General features: G+C 40.6%; 1 protein-coding gene across 1 annotated transcript in view; it reads right to left on the bottom strand.

Moving 5' to 3' along the window:
* doc2b (double C2-like domains, beta) overlaps positions 1–15,101 on the bottom strand; it is a 103,571-nt gene that overhangs the window by 63,794 nt on the left and 24,676 nt on the right. The window lies entirely within an intron of this gene.

Below are 15,101 nucleotides of genomic sequence, written 5' to 3'. Positions count from 1 at the left end.
ATAATCAGGCGGCCAAAATGCTCCACTGCTGAAATGCTTCTGAAACGCCGCTGGTGGGGCCTACAGCTGTGTGGAGGATGGATCAGAACTGTGGTGCAGATGTGCCGTACTTGGTGGAATCAGACCCGCAGACCCCAGAAGTTCTGGAACAAATCTCACTCCAAGCTGAAGTCAAATGTCAGCAGCCCTGTCTGGATATTTCTTACTTAAAAAAAACATTTCCAACGCCATCTTATGAAGAAAAGAAACAGCTGTGGTCGCTGATGGGAAACCAAACACCTGACCTGCAGGATCTTAAGCAGCAGGAGGGCCAAAATTTACACAAAGTTTTCAGACTGTCTGCTCTCCGATCGCCTTGAAAACCTTGAAAACAGCCCTGGATGAGCAGCACGGACTCTGTATCGGTGTGTACAGCGCAAAGGTAAAGGGAACCAGGGAAACCTTAAAAATGGGACCTGTTAGATTGCCATGCATAATAATTTTCCACATATCATATCACAATGGCTCCCTCCTCTTTGTAGCTGGTGGATAATTGAAACAATAACAATAAATCTGCGGTTATAAATGAAAGCAAGAGTTATAAATGTAATAGAAATGGTTAGACTTGTGGAATAGCAATAGCAAATGGCACTCATTTTATATTTGGCCTCACTGCAGTGTGCTGCAGCCCACAGAGAGGAAGACACAGTAAAACAAGACATCCGGAATAATAAACCATATACAGTATATTAGTACACAGGATACAGAATAATAAGGCTCAGAAACCCTGTGGCTTTATCATCTCACAGTACAAAGATTTCATCTCTCATCTGGCAGATAAAAACAGATTCCACATCACTGAGAACAGCCATCATGCAAAAAAAAAAAGTAGAAAATTCTTTATTATGAGCCTGATGTCATTATTTTAATTGTTCTCTGTCTTTATGCTTCTTCCTTTAATGGACCCAAAAAGGGGAAAAACAAAACAAATGACGTCCATTCGCCCACAATTATCAGGCTTAATAGAGGAGCTCGGCTCAAAGCCCAGCACTCAGCAGGAATTACTGGCAGCAAAGTGACACACTCGACTGTGTCTCTAATAAGGCAACTCTACTGCTTTAGATCCTGTCTGCACAAAAGAGAACTGCAGTGACAATGATTTCTTTAGCCGGCTCTCATAAACATGTCCACAATTTGACTGCACAGAGACAGTGTCGGATGTAGTTTGTTCTCTGACATCTGAGGAAAAGTCCAGACAGAGGAGATCACGTTATAAAAACAGACAATTAAATCAGTTCAGGAGGAAACAATAACTAGATGAGAGGTACTTTCTCTGGCTTTGCCTTATTTCATTTAGGTCTGTCACAGAGACAGTTATGTCTGCACACAGTAAGATATCATTTCAACAGGATTGCAATTGTTAGACAGGACAATGCTTGTCCTTCTAGGATTTTCAGAGGAGCTGTTTACTGTAAAACATGGAAAACCCAGCTGTTGCAACATATGGACGCACATGCATCCACACACAACCACTTAACCTCCATGGCTTAAGTCTAAGGAGTGCGTCTAAGTCACATCAGTTGAAAAAGAAACTGTCTGCCAATGATTCCTACCACAAGACTCTATTACAAACCGTTCATGAGTTATGAGTTACCGTGAAAAATGTGACATTTTTCTGTTTAGTCCAATGATGACTCCCACAAGTGCTGACGGGGCGACTCCACCGCCTTTCTTTTCCAGGTTTTTTCAAATGGAAACGGCCACTCAGCTGTTACAAGAACCAGTGACGTAGGTTACAGATGCCTTTCCTCCCCCTACCCACACACACGAGTCCAATCCACTCATACTCTCAGCTGCCTCAGACGTTGAAACTTTCACAAGCTCTTAGCTTTTATAGATTATCAGAAAAAAAACAATAAAAACTCACAAAAATGTCAAGAAAGAAACGATTCTTACACTGGCTGTCTGTAATAAATCGTGCACTTTCTGTCTTTTGAACTTGTCTGTAAAATACACTTTAAACTCGACAGGAACAAAACAGAACTCCCCCAAAAAGTCTTTTGTTAGCTCAAAAATCACCAGCTCGGTACAGCGCTCCCGAAACTGCTGACTTGTGGTTTGGTTGCTGAGCCCGGCTGATTGGCTGCACCACTTTTGGTGCCGACATAAATGGCTAACTTGAAGACTGGCAAAATGGATTCTTGTGCAATCGCATAATCTTGCAAATCCAGCTGCCTCGCAAGGTAACATGAAAAGCAAACCGACTAAGAAATAATACTAAACAATACTTGAACTTTTTTTTACTGTTCAGTAACAGCAAATTCTGTATTCAGTCATATTCAGTCCAGAAAAGGGCAAATTATGATGAAAATGTTTTAAGTGTTAGTCTCCAGTAATAGTATAGTATAAAAAAATAACAATAGAAAACTTTCTTGTTCACTAACCTTAAAATCAGGCAGAAACCTTGAGGGTATTTAAGGAGAAAAGTCATGCAGAGGAGGTGCAGGTACTTTTTCAGCTCTAAGAGGTGCCTGCAGGTTTCCTCTCCGGCAGCAACAACTTCCATTAATAATGTAGGAGAACCTGAACAGAGCCTGAGAGGCAAAACCCAGGGCAAAAAGAAAAAGGCCACAAACTACTCTCTGCAGTGCATGCTAATTAGAGCTTATCAACATTTTGATCAACTCTCTTCTCTCCTCTACAGTGGATTTTGGCAGCTGGACAGCAATTTTTTAGACAGACTGGATTGGAAATTAAGCTCATGTGTACCAGCTAGAGTGACATCAAATAACAACAGTTATATTCAAATATTGATCCAAATCATTTCAACAGATTCAAGTCTCTGCTAGCTGGAAAAATACAATTGTTTTTGCTAAGTTTTATTGTAGCATTTAATGCAATCACTGGTGAATATTAATCAGTTATCAACAGCCATCAAAGCCAGCAAATGTTTATCCAAATGTTATACAGATTACAGTTTGTTAGCTGCTGCTACAGTGCATGACAATATTTGGTAAGTATGCAAAACAGCAGTCGGTATAATCTATTATTCATCAGTTTTTGTCAAACACTTAAATGAATGTGAAAGACATCATGGAATTATTATAAGATCAGGAAGAAAAACCTGACCACCCCCTCCACCTAGGGACAAGGACCAGCATGCGTGCATGATTATCGAGCTGTAACCACAGCAGACAGCGGAGGCGAAAGGGAATAGAACAGGTTGACCACTAATCTGAGGGTCGGTGGTTTGATCCCCGGCTCCTCTGGTCTGCACATCGACGTGTCCTTGGGGCCGTGAGATACTGAACCTGAAATTGCCCCCCGATGGTTTTGCCATTGGGGTATCAGCCTGAGTGCATGTGTGAGTATAGAATTATTGTGGGGCGCTTTGGATAGAAAGTGCTGTACTGCTCCTGATGAAAGTGTATGTTTTTAACTTTTGGAATTTAAAACAGGATTTATTTTCACTCCTTTGTTTCAACCCTCTGCAGCAACAATGAAGAAATTGTGGACTCGCGGACTGGCCAGAAGAGAACTCAGTGTTTTGTTTTGTTTTTTACACTTTCGAGATTAAAAGGTGGATTTTTTTTTTTTTTTTACGTCTGCTTCTCAGCCCCTCTGCAGCAGCGACCACAGAGAAATTAGGGACATGCGGACAGGCCAGACGAGAGCGTTTCTTTTTTAAAATTCAGGGATTAAAAAGTGGATGTACGTTTGCCTGTAAACCTGTGTGCGGCAGCTACCACGGAGGAGCCGACCGTGCTGTTTACAGTAAGTCGGTCTGTCCATGTTGACTGCTGACCGGAGGAGAAATGTATTTGAAAGTCACGGAGTGAGAGTAAAGAAACATCATGCTGACCGTGACAAGCCTCCTTTTCTTCCCCTGAGCGTGAGTGTTGTGATACTGAGCTGAGAGAAAGTTGTTTCAAAAAGTTGAAGGTGGGAGGGGCTCAGGACGGAGAAAACGAAACCTAACTCAGATGAGTCTCAACAATACACTGTTTTTAGGCTATATACCTACTGCAGCTTTAAGGGGAGTGAGGATCCGCCAGTTGGTATAAAACAGCATCAATAAAATAGGTTTCTCAAAAGTTGTGAATCACTGCACCTACAGGAGGTCCCTGAGCATACAGTCATAATTGTGGACAAAAAATATTTGGGCTGATGCGTCCAGTGCAAGATTAGCTTCATGCATACTTGACCTAACGCATGATCCCCACCAGGTCTGCACATGGCACATAACTACACATATCAGTAATGTAACACAATGTGGTGATATGTATTTCTTATTCTGTCCCTGTGCTTCCTTTTATGATCATTAAATGTGCATTAAAATATCGCCAAAGGCCTTTGTTTGTTTGCATCTCCAGAGAACGGTGGTGAAATGATGACTTCACAGTCATGACAGACATGAAAGAAAAACAAAGTGGAACTTATTCTGATGGCCAAGTCGTGAGTTGCTAGAGGGCTGAACAGTGATGCTGAGAAATGAACTGTATCTTAGTCTGACGTTTAACATTCTGTCCCGTCTTAAACACAAAGCTAGAGGCTAATTTATATATATTTTTATGTATAATATATCGTGGATAGCTTTGCTGTGAAGTGAAAGAGTACACTCTTAGAACTTAAGGTTCCAAAAGGGTTCTTCACGAAGGGCTGCGGTTCTACCCAGAACCACTGGCTTCTTTTCTCTTCTCTCTCGGGTGGAGTTTAAATAAAACCCTTGGCATATAGAAAGGTTCTCAGAAGAAGTCCCCTGGTGGGTTCTAGATGAAACTCTTGGAACATAGAGGAGTTCTCGGTAGAACTGGGTGAGTTCCATGTAAAATTCTCAGAAATACCGAGTGTTCTCAGTAGAACCCTTGCTCGGGTTCTTCAAGCACCCTTAGAAAGAGGAATGGTTCAGGTTAGAACCCCCAGAATGGACATTACACCAAAGAGGGCTTTTCCGTGGAACCTCTGATACTGAGTTCTGGGTGAAACCTTTCATATATGGTTCTCGGAAGAACTCTCTGATAGGGTTCCATGCAGAATCTTTATATAAGGTTCAAACAGGAATTAAAAAAGGGTTCTCCAATCCAATGAGGACAATTGGTAGAACTCTTTATGGTTCTAGTTAGCATCTTTATTTCTAAGCATGTACAACCTTGTAAAATACTTAAATTATAGTCAAAGATGCATGTAGCGCTGCAACAAATAATTGATTATTAATCGACTACTACAACTATTTTGATAATTGATAAATCATTTTAAATATATTATATATAATATAAATATATTTTCTGGTTCCTTTACTCCTCTCTAATAGTAAACTGGATATCCTTAAGTTGTCAACAAAACAAGATATCTGAGGATGTCGTGGATCGATTAATCAAGGAAATAATACATAGATAATGGATCAGTCAATAATGGAAATAATCATTAAGCCCTAGATATTTACAGTACACTGACAGACGTCTGTAGCCCTGCTGCCACACTGAGGATAACAAAAAAAACAAGTCAAAGCTGAGAGGCAGAGGAGGGATTCTGCCGTCTACAGTGTCCTGAAAATAAGGCAATACAACAGTCAACATTCACTTTGAAACCCCAATCTGTGTGCCAGCCGTGACCCCGTCTCCTCAATCTTGTTTCTTATTTTCTCCCCCCTTATCCAAGCTGCAGCCCGGGAGAACCAGGCACGTAAAATATTCGGCTTGATCTGAAATACAAACAATTTGAAGTGCTTTTTTTTTGGCCCATGTGCAAAAGATAGGAATATAAACCAGGTCAAAGCTTAACGTCTTGTAAAATTGTGGCTCCTCCTGCAACTCCTTGTCCATTGATTTTCATTTTCTGCAGTTAGATGGGTCCTCCGCAGATCCTCTGGGCGTTGAAATGTTGCTGATATTCTGCTGTGCTCCTCGACCGTGTTTTCCATGCAGCAAACTTACTGAGACGGCACCGTGACAGATGATTGGATGGGTTAATGTGCCGTCTTCATCTACCTCTATTGTTGCCTTCAGCAAACACCTGAGCTATCATTTAAGCGGAGGCACATTATGTGGGGTTGGACTGGGATGAACAGACAGCTGCGTCATGCTGCTGATTGCGCGAGCACACTGTGAATACTCGGTTGATCATAATTACCGAGGGCTGGAGGAAAAAAAATGACCACTGCGAAAGGCAGATGGGTAACATGCATCAGTGTATCCACACACACCACCCATCTCACACATACTCATTCATAACAGTTCCCTTGAATAACAGCCTTTAAATGCTGTGAAATGAAGTTGAGCTCTCTTTGTTTTGGGAATTAGGAGCTTCTTTCAGAGGAAGCGAGCAGTGCAGAGGGGCCTGGCACGTGTGCTGCTGTCAAACTGAAAACATCATAATGAACTGAAAAAGAGTTGGTGCACTGAAGTTCAAATATTACAAGGAGCAGACATACAGCTTCATGAACTCCAGGTAAAAAAAAAAAAAAACACTAAATCTGCTCTATATCACAAATTCAAGGAGCAGTACGTATAAACTGCACATCCAAAAATGAGTCCTGCAGTCCAAATAGCGAGCCTTGAGGAAGCTCAGGCAGGCTGCAGGAACACTGCAGGAGTGCAAGACAAGTCTAACACTGTAAACTGACAATAACAAGCAACGACGGGTAATTTACTGTAAGCTGATCAGCTCTTTATAACTGTTAACTGTGTGTCAATATAAAGCTAACCTCGTTATCCTGAAAACAAAAACCCACTGCTCTGAAAATACACACTCTGGAGTTCAGTGGCTGCCTGTGTCACCGGCTGCCAGACTCCATTAAGATATTGTTCAATTTAAACGTTATACACATCTAAATTCTGATTCTGATTTCTTATGACTCACAGACAAACATTTACTAATTTTTATTCATAATTGATTTGGAAAATCTGAATCAATACCCAGCCCTGACAGTGAGGCGGTGTCGTGAAATAACACTGCTCAGGGCGATGCAGGACCCCGACACGAAGCGGACGGTACATTACACCTTACATTCAGGGTTAACTTCTAAGTAAATTCAGTACGTTGCTATTCAGCTCATTACCAAACCAGGCCTACATGAGCACTAATTGTAGGTTTCCTGGATAACTATCATGCAATAGAGTCATTACATCATAATATTATCCCCTCTGCTGCTGAAACACTGCAGGTTTCCCCATTGTGGGATTAATAAAGGATTGTCTTATTTTATTGATAACAATGATTCAGTATGTTCAGTTCATTGGAAAGGTTTTAATATCAAAGATTCATTACCATTCAAATAAATATCAGTATTTCACTCAGGTGCGATACTGATTCACACATAACTGTGCGAGTTCCTGTGTGGAACAGTGCTCAGTCCACTGCTTCTTGTTTATATAATTCAAATTTTCTCTTGTTTATGTCTTGTTTATTTACTTGTTTATTTAATTATTATATCTTACTGTTGACTGTTCACTTAATAGCTTGCTTTTTATTGATGTTTCTGTTGTTGCTGTATCCCCTTTTGCTGCTGCAATGCTGCAAAATTCCCCGTTGTGGGATTAATAAAGGATTATCTTATCTTATTCATATCCTGCACATCATTAAACAAGAAAGATTTGATGCTTAGTGGTCCATATTTTCGGTTCAAGATACATTTCCTGATAAAAAAAACATATCCTGACAATCCCCAAATGTTTATTAACTGAGTTTGAAAGCATCAAAAGTCTGCAACCACCGTAAGAAAATCACTTTTACAGCATCACGACGGTATATATTTTTGTTCCCTGTGCACGTATTCTGTTTTCTTGCTGTCTTTGTTTTTTTCTTGATATCATTTCCTAACACAAATCCATACTATTTATATATGAGGCCTTGAGAACCAACACTTTTCTTTGAGATAATACTGTTCATGTGTATTTTCTGAGCCGTGCGTCCCACATGGCTGCTTGTTTTCCTCAGCGCTATCATCCTCTTCATCAGCCGGGGCATATGTCTTCATTACCATATCTGACTGGCCTGCTAACACGCAGGTGGAGGAAGCATCAATCACCCAGAGCAGCAGATAACAGGGCGGATGACGCGGGGGTCATTGATCTCATCCAGAGAGAGCTGACACGCGGCCGTGTTAAAGAAGGGGTTAATGCTTCGGGGGACACATGGGATCAGCAGAGGTGCTCGGGTCAAGGCTACTTGACGCGATCCCGGAGTGATGGAAGAAGCAATATGGAGAGCTGGCAGATGGGTCCCGTTCATCACCGATGAATGTCAACGCTGATGATGGAGAGGCTTAAGAGGAGCGGGGTGGACACGGGGGTGGTGTCGCCGGGTCACGCTGGGACACATTATTCTCAATGCCAGTCATGTCATTGATAACGTGTCACTGATTTGGTGGAAAAACACACCGGGGAGGCTGCTTTGTGAAGTTTGCCGAAGAGCAGAGGCACTAAACCAGCTCTTAAGGAGCTATCAGGTCATAAATTTCTTGTCATTTCAGTGCTGGTGTTTGCATTTCTTTAAATCCTCATGGGAAAGCAGCTGAGCATAGAAGGCAAAGAGTTAAAGGACCTGCGTGTAGAACAGCAACTCGCCTGGCCGCAAAAATCACACAAAATGCAAATGGTCATATCTAGAGCCAGTGTTTGGTTTGTCTGGGCTTCTGGCCTACTGTAGGAACATGGGGGCTCAACATGGTGGCCTCCATGGAAGGAGGACCCGTACCTTGACTACTACTACTGATATAAAGGGCTCGTTCACAAAGAAGAGGTCACACTAAAATAAAATAAATAAGTGAAACAAATAAAACATTAATAGTACATTAACATTAAATCAAAAATTGATTGAAATAAGCTTTCACGTCTCCCTGACCTGCAGCCTTCACTGGTGACGACAGTGTTTGCTCTAAGTCTCGGCATTGTTTGTCATTATTGTGCAATTACGCCACTACCAAAACTTCTCGGTACAGCCACCATTAAGTAAAAAACAAGCAAGCTGGTCTGGCATACTCTGGAAATTACTTCATTTGTCAGACAACTGAAACAAACAGATATGCATTACGCTGTTAACAGCCTGTGCAATTATATTTTAATATCTGGAACGTCTGTAGTGTGTGTGTGTGTGTGTGTGTGTGTGTGTGTGTGTGTGTGTGTGTGTGTGTGTGTGTGTGTGTGTGTGTGTGTGCGCGTGTGTCCAGCGCGGGGTAGGATTTGATCGTCTGTGTCAATCATTGTGCATGGTTTTCGCTGTGTGTATTTGAGGCAGGTGTGTGTGTGAGCGACGGAGGAAGAGAAAGCAGAGCAGCTGCGCTCAAGGTGGATCTGAGCAGTGGTGCAGGAAGTATTCAGATACTGTGCTGCACTAAAAGTACTAACACTAAACTGTGAAAAAGAAGGAAAATCAGGAGAAGAAAATGAGAAGGAGAGGAACGCAAGGGAAAGGAGACAGAACAGAACAGAGGCATCTCTGCAGCTCGAAGGGGAGATTAGTTGGTCTGTTTTCTTTATGCAGCCTTTTTCAATTTTGTGTAAAAAAGTGTAGATTTTGAACGGTTATTTCATGGACCACTAAAGCATGTACCACTGTTTTGTTGTTGCCTGCTGTTGGATCGCAAGACGGCCCCAGCCTGAGCAGGCGTCCCTCACAGCACCACCGCTCATTATAAATTTGCACTGTGTTTGTACAATACACATTTCACACCCTTTAACTTGTTGATGTATTCTGCCTAATGCACTGTTTTTACACTTCTTTTTTTTTCTCCTTAGACTCTTTATACTTGCCAAATGCCAAAAATGCCAGAAAAGGTTTTGAAAGCACTGCTTTAGTCTGTACTTACTGATAAACCTGTTCTCACACCAGTACTAGTATTAGTATCCCTATTATCTCTAGTTCTTTTTACTTTTAATTGCACTGTACTGCAGTCCTGTATTAAATATTTTTTATAGCTTTCCTTTCCTCTCACGTCTCTGCTGCTGTGAAACTGACATTTCCCCAAGGGGATAAATAAACAACTACTTACCTATTTAATTTCACAACACACTAATAGGATGTAACAGGCCATACTTTATATCAAATTAGACAAAAACTAGAATTATGTTCTTTATTAGACAGTATTACACCCTTATTAAACCCCGATTTAGACCCTTATTAGTCGTTATTTTTAGATGGTAATTAATGACATATTACATATCTGCTACATCCCTGCTTAAAAACAATATGTGAACCAAGTTTTTTGACTTAGATGAATATTTCCTTTGTGTGTGACTGCACAGATTTATTGTGATACCGTAGGCAGATAATGTGTTTTGATCAAAGAGTTAGGCATTGGTCTAGAAATAGCAGATATGTGATTCCACTTTGGTTTACAGTACAGTTCTGTTGAAATGTGTCCCCCAATTACCTTCTAATAAATTCTAATAAGGGTCAAACTTTTATTTTTTTAATAAATAACTGAGAGGAATGTCCCCTCTTTGCTTGAGCAGCAGCAAACCAAAATGTCTTCAATATCATTTGCTCTGTTTAAGGATTACTACTTTATTTCTGGGTTGATGTCCGAATCACCGACCCACTTTTCACAGTTTTGCATTTATTTCCAGGTAAAGGAGGCTCAGCAGCGTCCACTGTGTAACGCTGTGGGAGACACAAGTGTCCGTCAGCACCTCGCTAACACACTGAGCTGTTTTCTAGTTCAAATATCCCTCATTTTGTTATTTCCAGCGCGAACGCAGCACGCGATCGGAACATGTTCGGTACATGCGGTTGTGATGCATGAAGTCTGTCCTATAGTGAAGTGGAGGAGCAGCAGTTTGACTGCTGAAGGACTTTCTGAGCGAAGCATGAAAAAACTGTTGTAAGCAGAATAAAAAGAAACGGGTTCACCAAAAAACATAAATTACAGCACTTAATTACAAATAACCACCTGAACAGCTCTGATTCATGGTGTTTAATGACATTTTGTATCTACAGATGGAGTTTACCTTTAATGAATCAGTACACTGGTTGACCTTTCAGTCCAGTGTAGTCAATCACTAAATTTATTTTTACTTCCGTGTCACTATTTGTTATTAAAGTGTTGGCTTTTAATTAGTTGACTTGTCTTTGAGAGTAATTATTTACAATACACAGCACTGTTCCAGTACCAGATAAGACTGAGACAAACAGAATAACACAGGTGAACAATTAAACATTAAAGGGAAAGTTCGGATTATTTAAAATTTGGGTCGTACAAGGTTTTCATCTGTCGACACACCCTCAGTTCAGAGAAGCAGAGAGGAGCACCAACACAGAAGCTAAGTGATGTATTGTTGTAGACAAAAGGTACTTCAGATAACTAAAAAATGAATATCAGTTCAAGTGTATGTAACTAGTTATGTTCAATCAATGTTTAAATCCTGCTAAATGGGCCACCAGCGGCATCTGATGTTTAAATCGGTACATGCATTGAGCAGTAGCAGCGAAGGATTATGGGTAATCCTCAAAGCAATGGAGGATTTGCACTGAGGCGTCTATGAATGTGTGTAAACTAAACAAATGTTAATTAACATAACTAATGTAACAAAAAAAAAGCTGACTTCATCTCATCTCATCAAGAACAGCAACTCCTGTGTTCTGTGAGGTAAAATTACTGTTTTGCAAATAGAGTCTGGTTGAGTGAGAGAGAGAGCGATATTTGGCTTATACAACAGAGTCTTCCCGTCGGAAGAGGCTGTCTGACAGCAAAGTAAAGCAGTGAAAATATAGTGTACACTGAGGCCAAACAATGCATCGAAAGGTTATCAAAATCACAACATGGCCTAATGCCATCTTCTTCTTTGTTGTAGGAGAAATGTGTGTCAAAATACCATTTTAAATTCAATATTGGTGTGCTGCACTGATGTCCTGGCCTACAAATCATATTATAGACTTAAGGAAACTCAACAGTTGCAGTATCAGTCAATATTATCTCAATCAGATAACTTTTCAAAATCATTCAGCTCAAGCGTACACTTAAAATGATATTGATTTTTTTTTTTAGACAGGCCTTTTTTAAGTGTCTAAAATATGTTTTGCTGCTGACACTGTCCACAGCAGTACATTGTTTAGCAAAGTATGCCAGTACTGATGCTGCTCTGCTTCTCCAATCTACTGTAGTTAATACACCAACTATATCTATAAACCAGAACTATCCCTTCAAGTATTGGAATCACACCACAGTGATAACACAAGAGGAAGCTGAGAAGAGGTTAACTAGGGGTTGGAGATGGTTTTGATCAGGGTTCACAGGTCTGGGTGTTGTTTGGACGAGACTAAGGATTGGTTATCAGGGGCTGGTTGGGATCTGAGTTGATCTCAGCGGCTTACCTTCTTATATCTGGGGACAGGAAGCTGTTTTTTTTCCCCCACAGCAAACATAAAGCAGCGACACAAAGACGATGACAGCATGCAAAAGAGCAAGGAGGAGGAGAAAAAGAAAAAAGAACATTCATCATGTGAAATTAAAGTCGAAGCAACTTAACTGACATGTAAATAAAACAACAGACAAACAACCGTGATGGATGCTGAAAGGAAAACAAGAAGAAGCGGTCTGTGTGCTTTCTGTAATGGTTTACACAGATCAGAGTGCTGCTGAAATGTTTGCTGTGGAAACAGTGAAAAATGATTAATGTCGTTCTTCATTTGAATGTTCTGTTTATACAGTAATCTTCACCACTCACTCGTTAGTATTTGTTTACATTTGACTTTCATTTAATTGCGGTTTGAGACAACAGTTTGAGACAGTTTGAGACAACAAGTACATCTGAGTTGGCGTGTGGACTTCAGGATCATCCGGCAAGAGTTTCTGCCCACAAACTTTCGCACAAGTTTCAAATGAAGGCAGAGAAGTAAGATGTTAAAGTCTCAGCACACACAGAAGAAGCCAAGATGCAGAGTTATATGTATGTAAGCCATTTAAAAAAGGCATTTGAACTTATTTTGAAAAAAAAAATTCTTGCAGAGCATGACTGGAGGTGGACTTTTCTTCCACAAGGTGAGTGCACCGCCCTTACTGACTCTGACAGCAAAAATAAATACAGTAAAACATGTGAAAAGATAAAACGGCTGACATACTCTTCAAAGAAATAGTTGGGGTCTTTTAGGGCAACACGCTTCTTTGCTTTCTTTCTCTTGTAACGTCAATCCTTATATCTCCACACTGGCTTCCCATCAAATTCAGAATCCAGCTCAAGATTATCAGGATCACGTCTAGAGCCATGCATGGACAGACACCTGCCTACATTAAAGAGCTACTGCAGCCTTATAACACCAGCAGGAATCTGAGGTCTTGTTGGCTGTTCCTCTGGTCCTCCAGGCTCAGGACAAAAGAAGACCGTGCTTTTGAAGGTTGCAGCTCATTGGATTTACAATCTGTGAACACTGTTTTAACGTTCCCATGAAGTCTAAATCAATTTTTCAGTGTTTTTACTACATTTGCATTGTGCTGTATGACACTTATATGGGAGTATTTGGCCAAACAAAGGCAAAACAGTAGTTTTGTAGATATTCTCAAATAAATTTAGAGGTATTTCATAGTTTTTTTCCCTAGAAAATTACTTGAAACTGTAGATGACTCATCCTGCAGCCGGAGGCGTTGCTAAATTTGCATCCAATGAAAAGCTTTCTTGCTTATGATGCTGCAGAGCATGGAAGAATTAATCCGTTCACTGGAGTGAGTGGGGTGGAAAGTTTCTAGGAGCCTCGCTGTACAAAAGCAAAACTTTAGAACTTTATTCACTGATTTGGGTGAAACTGGATTGTATCTTATGAGAAAATGTGTCCTATTTTCTGATGGACAGATGGCTTTAGGGACAAACACAGCCTCGGAGATCATCAGAGAATACAGTACCAAGGTTGTACTGAGGTGGCATGTTTGCTGGGTTTGGCTCCCAGCACCCCAGGGCTCGCCAAGCCAACAGTAATTATCAGTTACCAGCTAACATACTTAAGCTTGGTTGGTCTCAGAGGCTGTTTTAGTCCCGGTCTGGCTGTGTTCACTGGGAGCTCTCAGTTTAGGACCCATCCTCTTCCTCACACGTCTCACATCCTCACTGGGAGGAGCTAAGGTGCAGAGAGGACGTGAGGGAAGTGAGAAAACACGTTAGCATGATGGAAAACGTTATATTTCTTGGCAAACAACAGCCGGACTCAGCTAAGTTGTGTCATCACAGTAGGGTTGCCAGGTTTGGTACCATCATGCCCTTAAAGAAACTATGACCAAAACCTGCACTCAATGACCAAATCTGGCAACCTGTGCTGGGCTTATGTTCGCCATTCAAACAGATACTGGTGTTTTTACATTTCTGTACGTGTTCAGATTAAACAAACAAGACTTTCAATTTTAAATGTGCTGGTAGGTGATTTTTGGACTATTTTAATTGAAAATTTGAAGATCTCTCCTGTTCAACTGGAACTTAAAAATAACTAGACAGAACCATGGGCACCATGGTGTGCAAGATTAGTGCCAGCCAAGGGGAGGTATGGCAGGAAATGTTTCTCTGCAGTGGTGACAAAATGCTAAAAAAAAAATATGCGTATTACCAGTTAATTAAAGCTTGAACTCTCCAGGGAAAATATCACATCAAACTCCCTTTAGGAAATATGACATATTAACAATTCCTTTCTTGTCCAGAAAAACAAATAACGCTAAAAACACAAGATAAAAGGTGTCATATGTTGACAGAATTCTTGTTAGTTTGGCATCAATACAATCAGTAAAGTTAAGCTGTATTTTCATACAAACTTAAAAGTTTGGATTTTGTCGCCTCGACTTGTTACCAGCCTCCACTGGTTAGCTGCACTATTTAAGTGGGAGAAGGCATTGGAAAGGAAAGGGAAACTGTTTAAAAAAGATAAGATTTCTCACCAAAATAGGTGCTGGTTGGGCAAATGCAACACCAACTCATAACACTGTTAATTCACCGTTTATTGTGTGTATGATGGTATTTTTGGAGTGTTTTCGACCATTACTAAAGTAACTGCCCAGTTTGCTGATTCCTGTTTGGTGCTGAGAGAGCACCTCTGCCTTAACATTAAATATGTTTGAGTTTATTGCAGTTATGAACTATTTTTGATCCAAACCAGTTTAAATGTTTAAAACAGTGCAGTTATGTGATAAAAAAAAAAAAAAGCAGGGATGC

The sequence above is a fragment of the Lutjanus erythropterus genome, chromosome 11, assembly GCF_056507025.1.
Source record: "Lutjanus erythropterus isolate fLutEry1 chromosome 11, fLutEry1.hap2, whole genome shotgun sequence".
Lineage (NCBI taxonomy): Eukaryota > Metazoa > Chordata > Actinopteri > Lutjaniformes > Lutjanidae > Lutjanus > Lutjanus erythropterus.
Note: the sequence above shows the minus strand (reverse complement) of the source record. Positions and strands in the feature narration are given on the sequence as shown.